Raw genomic sequence first — 12,049 nt, 5'->3', positions numbered from 1 at the left:
ATTATAAAAGATTTCTATTTCAAATAAATGCTGATCTTTTGAACTTTCTATTCATCAAAGAATAATAAAAAAATGTATTACAGTTTCCACAATTTTTTTTTTTTTTTCCTGAGCAGCAAATAAGCATTAGAATGATTTCTGAAGGATCACATGACACTGAATTCAGCTTTGCGTCACAGGAATAAATTGCATTATAAAATATATTAATTTAGAAAACACCTAAAACAACTTTTAAATTGTAATAATTTTTTTACACAATATGTGTAATACAGTATATATATATATATTGAGCTATATATACAGAGTGACTTGAGAATGAAAATGTATATTGTCAACATATAAAGAGGATTTGTAGAATTAGAATTATATTATAGGTGATGTCATGTTGAATTAAAAGTCATGGTGGTTTGGATAAAACATCAAACCCTAAATGTATTATAAAATGGCTTTTAAAGATCTGTCACTGGACACCACGCATCAGAGGATTAATATAAAAGTTGTTTTATACTTTCAGTATTTATGTTAGAATGAAATGGACTAGGAACATGTAAAATGAAATAATTCTTTCACCATTTAAATATACGGATTCCGAATAAATTGCTTTTCTTTCTTTTTTCACTAAAGAGACATTCAGAAACTAAGCTTCTGTAAACCTCTAAAACAGTCTCACAAACACCCCCCCCCCCCCCCCCTCTAAACTACTAATTAGAGGCTCATTAGGAAACTCTGGAGGTTTTATGTTTCACTGTCCTACCAGGAGCTCAACTGTTCACTCAAGCTGACAGCGAGTTGGCTGTGATACATTGTCAAAAAACTGTTCAATGTTCAACAAACTTAATTTTATGGCTGTTTTAATCAATATATTGCTTATTTAACCTGAATTTCTCTCTCTTTCAAGTGATTCAAGTGAAGTTTCTCTTATTACTATATGCTATTAAAACTTATATCACATATTATTAGGTGAAACGTAACCTTTGTGACTTCGTAATCTAAAGCTGGGAATTAGTACTTATTTTGCAATGAAATTTAAAGCCCTTGTTATTGAAAAGTGTTGTTTGTCTGTTTTCCACCAAAAGCCAAACTACAGTCCCAACAAAGCAACCTTATTTCCACTGTTCCATATATCCTTCTTTATTAACATAAAAATGACAGCTAGTAAAGAGAGTAAATAGATGCGTTGTTTGTTAGAAACTAGGCCAAACGACTGCTGGCAAACAGAAGGGCCGTCGTGGGTCACAGTCTCGACGCGGAAGCGCCAAAGCCTCCACAAAGGAAACAATCAACAAAAACAACTCTCACTAACGCGGAAAGTCGTGACGTAGTACAGTCTAGACAATGTGTCATAATGCCATAATTTCTCGTCATTAAATTATACCATAGAATTTGGAGAAAATACAGACTTTGTATTTACTGAAGTACTATATATAAATGTATTTTCAAGCAAATTCAATTTAAACATTCATTTCATCCTGCAACCATCTGTATTTTTAAAATAATAGTTTTTCTCAGGATGATGCAGTATCTTAAACGCAGGTATAGAATATGGTCCTGTTTGATATATAATTTTCACTGTAACATAACTCTGGCCAACGGCGTGAGGTGTCATGCGAGGTTAAAAGCACTGCCCTCCTTGGGGACTCCAGTGTGACCCCATGATCCACGTCTGCTCGTCCCCGGGGACTCAGAAGTCAATAAAAATGCTATTGTGAGCCCAAGAGTGTAGTCAAGTGGACAATCAACTCAATCCATGTGCATTTACGCTGGACCATTGTGTCAAAATATATTTTCTAGGCTTATAAGAAAGAAATTCAAGCCTCTTTTTTTTTTTTTTTACAGATTCTTATGCAATAATATCTTAGAGGACATATGGGTTCAGATGATCTGACCTTGATTCATTCCCGAAAAGTATTCACTTAAACAACTAATTTCCTAATCTGAATATGTATATGGTCAATGACCTCTTAAATAAATGTTTAATTCCACCATTTGCACCATCGTCCCTTGTTTTGATGTAATATGAATTAACAGAGAATCCTTCGCAAACACATGGACTTATAACCCACAAATAAATAAGTCCAAACAGCTGCCCCCGAAGCACACGGCTCACCAACTCACGCAGGGGCCCGGACAGGGAGTCTAAACCCCACCAGATTTGCTCCATAATGCCATTACCCCCACCCCTCAAGTTCCACATTCTGCCCTTGGTTGTGTGACCCAGCCTAAATAGCCCTTTTGTCTGACTGGGACAAAAACCATTGGCTGAGTGTCTGGTGTAGCACGTGCTTTGCTTTGTGCCTCATGCGCACTGAACAGGTGGGCACAGACACTGCAAATTAGAGGAAAAATGGAAAACTGGACAAAAACAGGGAGAAGTTAAAGCTGTCAATCACCCTGGAAACTCTTAGATGTCATAATTACAAAATCAGCCCAGGAGGGCAAATCTTGAGATCAGATGTACCTTTACTATGTTGTTTCCTTCAGATTAACCCAGAACCCATGGGTATCTTATTGCTATGGGAACTGCTGAGGTGACCAAGAGCAGGTTAACCATGATTGGCTCATTTGAACTTTCAAACAACACCTGGTGGTCTCAATGGGATTTGTACCTACATCCCAACAAGTGCATTAATACATAACTGTGAAATATATTAAGAAGAACTAAAGCCAGTTATTAGAAATGTTGATATTTGCATTATTTTTCAAGTTTCAGCAATGTAATTATTTAAAAAAAAATCATATTCAAAGTCAAAGTCGACTTTATTGTCATTTTTAGCACATTGCATGGCAATGGTAAAAAACAACAGTTTCTTCATGGAACAATGGAACAATGCATTTCTGATGAAAAATCCAGCAGATGTCTTTGTTTCTCTGTTTATGTACTCCATCATTTATTTTTGGCTAAACAAGATCTTTAACAAATGATTATTTAATTTTTAAAAACAGGCTTTTAGAGTCTCACTATTACTAATTAAATAGGGAAGACCCGTGTCACACTCCTCTATTTGGGTGATTATGTTATACACATGCAGGTAGCAAAATCTTTTTTTGTTTCCCATTACATGAACTAATGAATCTGAATGACTGATTCATTAATGGAAACAATGGGCAGTAGTACCTGAAGCAAAGTTGAGTGGCACTGGGGTCAATGGTGCAGCCGCTCACAGAGCAGTTTCTGAGAGCTCACAAGCACTATCAAGTGCTCCGATTTCCCCAGCCTTTGATTAGGATGATGAAGTATTCCCAAGCCCAAATCACCTCTTTATCCTCAAACAATTATGAGCCCTTGGAGGACTAATTATCCTGCTTTGGAAAAGGATCTGAAAGATGATGGAAGAAAAAAAGGAACTATTGCAATAGTTTAGTTAAAGGTAGGGTAGTCAATTTCGGAGAGGCTAGCAATAGCAAGCTAGCTTTGAATGCATAAGATCCCTCCCTTCAGAGCATCTCCAAAACCACGCCTCCTTCAAAACACATGAATGCACACAGCGAAGTCATGAAATGAGAGATGGCGTTAAATAATCTCATCTCATGTTTTTCAATTCTGAAAAAACAGAGATTCTAATTATTGGACAAAAAACTTCCTCACGTAATAACCTAGAAGACTGTCTAACACTTGATGGCTGCTCTGTCAAGTCTTCGTCGTCAGTCAGGAACCTGGGTGTGCTCTTTGATACCACTCTTTCATTTGAAAGTCACGTGTCTAGTATCTGTAAAACCACATTTTTCCATCTTAAAAATATATCTAAATTACTTCATATGCTCTCAATGACAAATGCAGAACAATTAGTTCATGCGTTCATGACATCAAGGCTAGATTATTGTAATGCTCTACTGGGTGGTTGCCCTGCACGCTTAATAAACAAACTACAGCTGGTCCAAAACGCAGCAGCTCGAGTTCTTACCAGAACCAGGAAGTATGATCATATTAGCCCGGTTCTGTCAACACTGCACTGGCTCCCTATTAAACATCGGATACATTTTAAAATATTGCTGATTACTTACAAAGCACTAAATGGTTTAGCTCCACAGTACTTGAGCGAGCTCTTAACGCATTATAGTCCTTCACGTCTATTGCGATCTCAAAATTCCGGCCAATTGATAATACTTAGAATATCAAAATCGACTGCTGGCAGTAGATCCTTCTCCTATTTAGCACCAAAACTTTGGAACAGTCTTCCTAACATTGTCCGGGAAGCAGACACACTCTGTCAGTTCAAAGCTAGACTAAAAACATCTCTTTGGCCTAGCATACACATAACACATTATAGACTTCTATAATTCAATGTTAGGCTGCATAGCTTAGGTCAGCCGGAACCGGGAACACTTCCCATAAATCCTGATGTACTTGTTACATCATAAGAAGTTTGGCGTCTATGCTAATATTAGTCTCTCTTTTTACCACAAGGTTTACCGCAGTCTGCCGTATCCAGGCCGTATCCAGACACGACGACAACGCAGCCCTGAGGTGTCAACTAGTCTCTCCCCTGTGAAGGCCTCCTTCCCTTTACCTCAGTACAGATAAAACGTTGTTGGGATAATTCCGGTTCACGTGGCTATGCTGAAGCGATAAATAATTCTTTATTATACATTTTTAAGGCCAGACAAGTAGTTTGTTGAGGGTTGGTTTGTAAAGAAGGACTACACGCCTGCGCACATTTATATTCAAACGCGCATACCTATAGACTAAACACGTGATGCGCATGTGCGCAACGTCAGCGTTTTTTGAGGTTTGCTCCGAGATAACCTTTTTTTTTTCGTCAAAATTTTTCAAGGCTTGCGCCTTGGAATCTATTTCAGGGTTTGCGTTCTCGAGACACCAGGCACTGTTTTGTGCGGATGAGCAGGCCGGAGCGCATTGAGTGTTTTCTGTTAGAACGGTGTCGTGTTAGCGGCCCCTAAGTTAATAACTTATGATCTTTGTAACGGAAGTGAATCAATTAATCAAAACTAACTTTAGCTGGACAATAACTTTATTTGAGAGTTGCTGTGAAGCCATAACAATCTCTGTTACTGTAATTTCCTATTATCAAGCTGCTTTGAAACAATCTATATTGTTAAAAGTGCTATATAAATGAAGGTGACTTGACTTGACTCATGTCTCAAAGCACATATTACAATAACAATGAACGTTAAACAACGTACAGAGCTCTTAAAGGGTTAGTTCACCCCAAAATTAAAATTCTGTCAGTAATTACTCACCCTCATGTTGTTCCATCCCTGTAAGACTTTCTTTCTATCTTCGGAACACAAATTGAGATATTTTTGATGAAATCTGAGAGCTGGATCAATACTTCATAGGCTGCTTGGTAATTGCATCTGCCGGCTAGAAAGTTAGTAAAGACATCGTTAAAATAGTCAGAGTGACTACAGCCTTAAGTTTATCAAGCGATGAGAATACTTTTTGTGCGCAAAAACAAAACAAAAATAACGAGTTTATTCAACTATTCATTCTCTTCCGTGTGGGCCTCTGGCGTGAGTTCACGAGAGCTCCAGGACGCATGTGCGAGAACTGAGAAGATTTTCCTGTATAAAATTTCCTGCACAAAATGTGATAGCATTGTAATATAACTATACTGTAATATAACAAACAATAAAGTTTACAGTGGCTTCATAACTTAATTAAAAACAAAAAAGCAAAACAAACCTGATGCACATTCTTTGTTCTTCATTTCTCAGACGAAAGTGACTTGAACGCACCACTAGATTTCCCCGAGCAATGGTAAATGTGAGTCTTAAATACTGAAAAATTATGAACTGAGGTTATAGAAGTCCATTCACTTAAATAACCGAACTGTAAGTGAACGTAACTGTATTCTGCTGCAGTGTGAACGTGGCGCATTATTACCTAAGCACTGTTCAGTTACCAGTCATTATTAATAATTATATTAGATAATTATTCCTAAAAAGCTATTTATGTCCTCTGAACTGACCCGCAGGGACTGACAGAATAACAAATCCTGACTCCTGTCTTTTTCCACTAATATACAGGCTCAGCATCAAGCGCAGTCCATTCAGGAGAGTCTCAAAGCAATAATCTGGTTTTCGTCTAATTAATTAGTGGTCTCCATTACTCTTTCTAACAAGTGCACCTTATTTGTGAGAGATTAAGAGCAAGTGAGAGCTCATTGGAAAGGTGTAAATGATTGGAAAGGCCTCCTTTGTGCACCTGCTTAATTGGGCTAATGATGGACCCCAGAGGGTTTGCAGTGGAGGAGCTACACGTGTCTCACCAGGATGAGTTCTGGCCAAGGTACAGCACAAAGACTAAAAATTAAGAAGAACAAATGCTCAACAGGCTAGCAGTGGTGGACAACCACATGCACTAGATAAAATACACTAAATGGACATTTATTAACGTGTTACATGGGGCAGTTTAGATGAATTGTTGATTCCTGTTGACCGAGTTCTGGGAATGGCTGTTCGTGTTTGGGATTATCAGTTTGCTCTTACCCTGTCTGTTCATGTAGGACATTTAAAAACATTGCCATTAGAGTCGGAATAATCCGCTGTGAAAGTATTTCCATTTGTCCCTTTAAGGAGATTTTTCATTAATGGGCTACAGGCCTAACAGAGGAAATAGGCTAGATGTTGGGTAGCTGTGCCATCCAACATAATCCACAACTTTAGTCTCATGGGGGGCCTAAATGGACTCTGAATGCAGACCTTGGGTGTGCATTAGCTAAATAGGTATTAACTTGACCAGTAGACGCTGCTATGACACACAGTTTCACCACAGCATATGTTCATAATCAGCTTATACATTTTAGTTTTAGTTCTTTTCCTCCGCCATTCCAAATGACCAAATATTGCTCGGTTTAATCGTGCTTGTTCACGTGGACTTTGGTGGTAGTTAATACCAGGATCAAAGACCAAACAGGAGACCAAGGCTTGGAATGACAATGGCTGAGGTTCAGAGCATAGTTTTAAACACTTTCTGTATGCTGTTTCCACCTTCTACAATTTCCTCCAAGATGCAAAATTGTTATTTTGAATGATGATTTAATGATTAGGAATTTAAAGGAAAGAGGAAGGAATCCAGCGGAATGGTCTGTTCTGTGTGTGTGCGACCTGTACATTACCAGACATCAAGAGTTGTCAGGGTGTTAGTACTATTATCAGTTTCATATATCCACAAATCCACAGATTTATGTGAGCTGTCGGAGAAATTAAAATCACATGCTTTTTGGTGCTCTTAACCCAATCCCTTTAGACTTCATTTTTAAAACATCTAAATCTGTTATTACTGGTACAAAACCCTTTTAATTTAATCTTTGACAAGATTATCAGATTCATTGATGATGTCACAAACTTAAATAAATAGTGCAAAAAGTGAGCTTAGACTGGATGAGCGGGACAAAATAGATACCCCGCTGCTCAATTGATTAGCTTTGATGGCCTGATTATTATAATCATAATTTATCAAAGTAGTAGCAGATCTTAATGATCTAAAATAGCCTCTAACTGAATGGTAAATCAGGGAAAAGCTTTATCATATGCTTGTTAATACAGTAAATCAAACACTTTATTGGCCAATTAACAAGCATGCAATACATCATATTTAATACAATATGTGTCTACAGTTATTTTTTTTGTGCTGTTTGGTGTGGTAAAATTAAGCAAGAAGATAGTAGGGGTAGTGCTATAAATATATAGCCTATATCCAAGCTGTTGAGCGCAGTTCCCTTCCAATCACGCACAGGTTGTCTGATAGACACGGAAGTAGGGTCGAGTCGAGGGACCAGTAAACTTCCGTGACTGCCTCTTGCTATCCCAAGCGCCAAGGCAACCTGTGCGCATAAGAAGCCTCTGGCTCGTGAATGGTTAAAGAGAGCCCATTGTTTAGCCTAACATCGACCAACGCGGGGTGCGGATTAGAACGGCGTCTGCCCGTCCCATATGTTACTTCAGGACTGCGTTGCCCGTAATTAAAAAAGAAAGATGCGCTCTGCAGGAATGGAGGCCCTTGGTTTTGCTCATGAACGTCAAGGCGTCTGATCTTCCAGTGACTTGTGCACTATTAAAACAACACCCTATTCGAAGTTACAACCCCGGAGTGCATCCTACTGTGTGGCCGAGCATGCCTGTACACATATGAAACAGACTGTAACAGCATTGTTAAAAGTCAGTACCATGTACGCACGTGTTGTGGGCTTCCTTCACGCCCTGTTTATCGGTAAATAAACAGTGAGTCGTTCCAAACATCACGGACGAAACTGGTTTATAACCACACTATGGCCAGGATGTAAACAACTTTGCCTCCTAATATTATTTTGGACGTCTTTTAGAGACGGAATATGCTAAATATTTCAGCACAGAACTTTAAAATATAGGTAGAGTATTTATAGTGCATGTATTGTGTTTGTAATGTTTGAGAGTTTCTCAAAGATTGTCGCGCCTATCTCAAGACAAGTAGGCTACATTGTTTATAAATTAACGAGAGCACAGACTACTTTAGCTACGTGTAAATTGACATTTTTTTCTCCTTGTTTTCAGTTTACAGACACATGCCATTTAATAAATTATAGGCTATAGTTTTGATGGTTGCGAAGACATTGTACACTGTCGAAGAATAAAAAGATATTGGTTAAAATCGCACTCTGCGCGTCACGTGACTTTACATAAGAGGCGACAATGATAACTTTATGTAGGCCTACTTTTATGTTACTAATTGCAGTGGATATAGATAAATGCTATTCTCAAAAACGATTTCACAAGAAAATATTTTAGCCTATTGACGTAACCGTCATTGTTCTGTGTGCATCTGTTAAGTTTGAAAGGAGCAAAACTGTGCCAAATAATTGCCACAAAGCCCCTTAAATTGATCAGCATCAAGAGAAATCCCATTAGCCTAAATGTATTTATCTTTCATCACTTTCATTAATCTCTATGAAGTTGAGCATCAATATTTCTGAAACCCATGGCTTACCAAAAGCCATAATAATGTCTTTAATTAAATTCAGAAATGTTCAATAACTTCTAGCGCCCCGCTAACATGACGTGCATTTCCATGTTTCTTGGCATTTTCACGCTATTCATGTTGGGAGACAAACTCTTGAACATATTAGTAAGAATCTCTGCCTTAGTTCCTCACCTGAAGATATGCAAAGCTATGAAAACCCAGAAACACAAAATGCCGAATTATAATGTTAATAATGAAAACTGTATTTTATGCACATAGGCCTATTAATTATTTTACACTATTAATAGACTATTAAATATGTATATTAATATCGATAATATCCAGTCCAAATAATATTGTCCATGTTTTTCCCTCATGCATGCAATTTATGTGCATCTCTATATGGGCTGAAATAATACATTTTATTAAAGGATTTATATTGTGCAATTGAAAGCCGTGTGCTGCAATGAAATATGACAGCATGAAGTATTTATGCGCATTACTAAGATGGGGGGTTATTTACAGTGATAGGCCTATATCAGAAATCAAGAAAGAGCAATGCATTATTTTATTTTATTTTTATTTTTTAACCTGTTATAAGATATTTCTGTAGTGCCCCTGAGTGTTGGGGGTGGGTGGCAATGGATGGCATAAAGTTTCGCGTAACTGTAGCTAAAAATTCAATTAACTGTCGTTGCAACTGACACGTCTGTCCGCCACAATGGCAGTAACTGTCGTAATTGACCTACTTAGCCCAAGTATTTTCTCAAAGACACACAGTATGACGGTTGGATGAAATGGCAATGAGAATTATGATGTGGGTTATTAAAACCAAGCCCATATTGTTGTATGAGAAAGTGTGCGGTTAAATTAGTGTGTGATGTGATATTTCTCTTTCACCTGAAATGGTGAGATCATGATGGAAATACACAAACAATGGTATGATTTAAGTGTAAATAATTTAGGACAATTATATATCATTGTGTAGCGATGTGGTTTTAGCCTAATGGATTTTTTTCATATAAAAAAAAAAATCAGCTAAAAACTACGCCCATTTTTCTGTTAGCTGTTTATATATATATATATATATATATACACACAATTAATAAATGTATTCAAACAGTATTAGGAACTTGTATAAATGGGCTTCCTAAATAAAGTGATTACTTTATCAAGTAGGCCTAAAGCTGCAGCAACTCATTAAACATACTGTGGTGCAAAAGTACTGTTGATTTTTTTCATTGCACTCTATTTCCCCAGTTGTTTGTGCATTTACATTTCGCATTTTATGTAATGGAAATTTTACTTTATTTTGTTGAGATATTATTTCGTATATTATTAAATATTCGCATACATTTTTATCTGTACCGTGTGTGTCAGTTTACTTGACCAATAACCTCCTTAATCTTCTAACTTCATGAAGGTTTAATTTTATAGGCAATAGCTAGAGACAGAAGACGATGCAGATATTGTTTGTTAGTCACGAGAAAACCCTGTGTTCTTCGGCCGTCTTGGACGACTTACACGTGTTATAAAATATTGTGGACTCGATGCAGTATTATATTGTGGACTTTCGGTAAAGGTTAGTTTAGAAAAATAAATTATTTATTATTTTATTTTGGGAAAAACACCTGGACAACCTGGATAACACCAGTGATTGTATTCCTTCGTGTTCCTGAAAGAGGGGAAAAAAAGAAAAAAGACCCCGCAATGGCCTCTAATCGTTATGGGTTAAAACGAATGTGATCAGTTGTTCTAAAGTTTGTATGAAAATGAAGCTGCTTCAAATAATTTTTCAACAAAAATAGTTAAGTATGATATGATATATTAAAAGATAATACAAATATATATATATATATATATATATATATATATATATATATATATATATATATATATATATAAAATAAATAATGAGTCTGTATAAATGAATAATGTTTTACTAAAATTCTTTCAAAATGTGTTTGTAAAAAAAAAATACTGTTTCCCTAAGCGTTTACAAGATCAGTCAGATAGTCAGCCATTCATTCAGACTAATGGGCGAAGTTATTTGTTACACCGTGATATTGAATTTGAGGTTATTCTTGTTTTCTTCGTTTTGTCGCTGTTTAGTGCTTATTTTATTGTCACATAAATACAATATTGAATGTAACGCCTCAAGTGCATAGGCTATACATTTGGTTCTGTTAGTTATTCGCGCTGTTTGAGACACGGTGTAATTATTATTATTATTATTTTTTTTAAAGAAATAAAGAAAATATATTTAAGAAAATATCACAGACTGTATTTTTAAGAAAACTTCAAACATACAGCAATTATTTAGTAAGTTTCACTTCGTGCCAATTTCATTTGGAAACGGTCTAAGATTCCTAAAAATGTTTTGACCATTTCGCACCATTCATTAGATTGTCTATAGAGAGTGAATGAAAAAGGAGATTATTTGGCAATGTCAAGGACGATAATTGAATGTTCCACTGCTCGCAATTATGATGGAAGAATTCAAAGATTCGATTCTGACTCCCCGCCTCCAAGTGAACTGGTGTAATTATGTGATGTCGCTCAAATCAGACCCTTACAATAGAATTATTCCAGGACCCGTCGGCAACCGTAAAGTCGGCAGTTTGCTCTCTACCCCTCCTTTCCTTTACCGAGGGCACTCTTTGTGAAAGTTTTCCATTCAGACACAGAGAACTCCGGGGTGTTAGCTCTGTCCTCACAGCTGTTTAAATCAAAATTGGAATTAAAGTAGCCTATTGGATTTGTAGTTTATTTAACTTTTTTAATAAATAGATTTTTGTTTGAATTATTGTAGTACCATTGTTGACTTTTTAATTGGTTATTTCTGAATTCGAGTCATGACAGTCCAACACAACAGTATTATTCAAAAGTTTGCAGAATTGTCACTTCATACATTCTATTGTGAAATACCATCCCTTGCTGCAATGCAGACCAACATGTTGCGGAGCTGCATTCAGAAAAGGCGGTCTTTAAAGTAGGCTTTGAGTTACGTTTGAATTGCCCTCTGCCCTAAAGAAACCCTGCCAGTGAAATATTGGGATTAACTGGTCTTTGAGGCGCGGATTAGCGCGACTTTCCCAAGCCGCGCATTCCTGGTGCCGTGTCCCTTAAAACGAAAGGGCCGGAAACCCG

The sequence above is a fragment of the Abramis brama genome, assembly GCF_963993115.1.
Source record: "Abramis brama genome assembly, chromosome: 21".
Lineage (NCBI taxonomy): Eukaryota > Metazoa > Chordata > Actinopteri > Cypriniformes > Leuciscidae > Abramis > Abramis brama.
The sequence above is the reverse complement of the archived record's forward strand: the minus strand, read 5'-3'. Positions refer to the sequence as shown.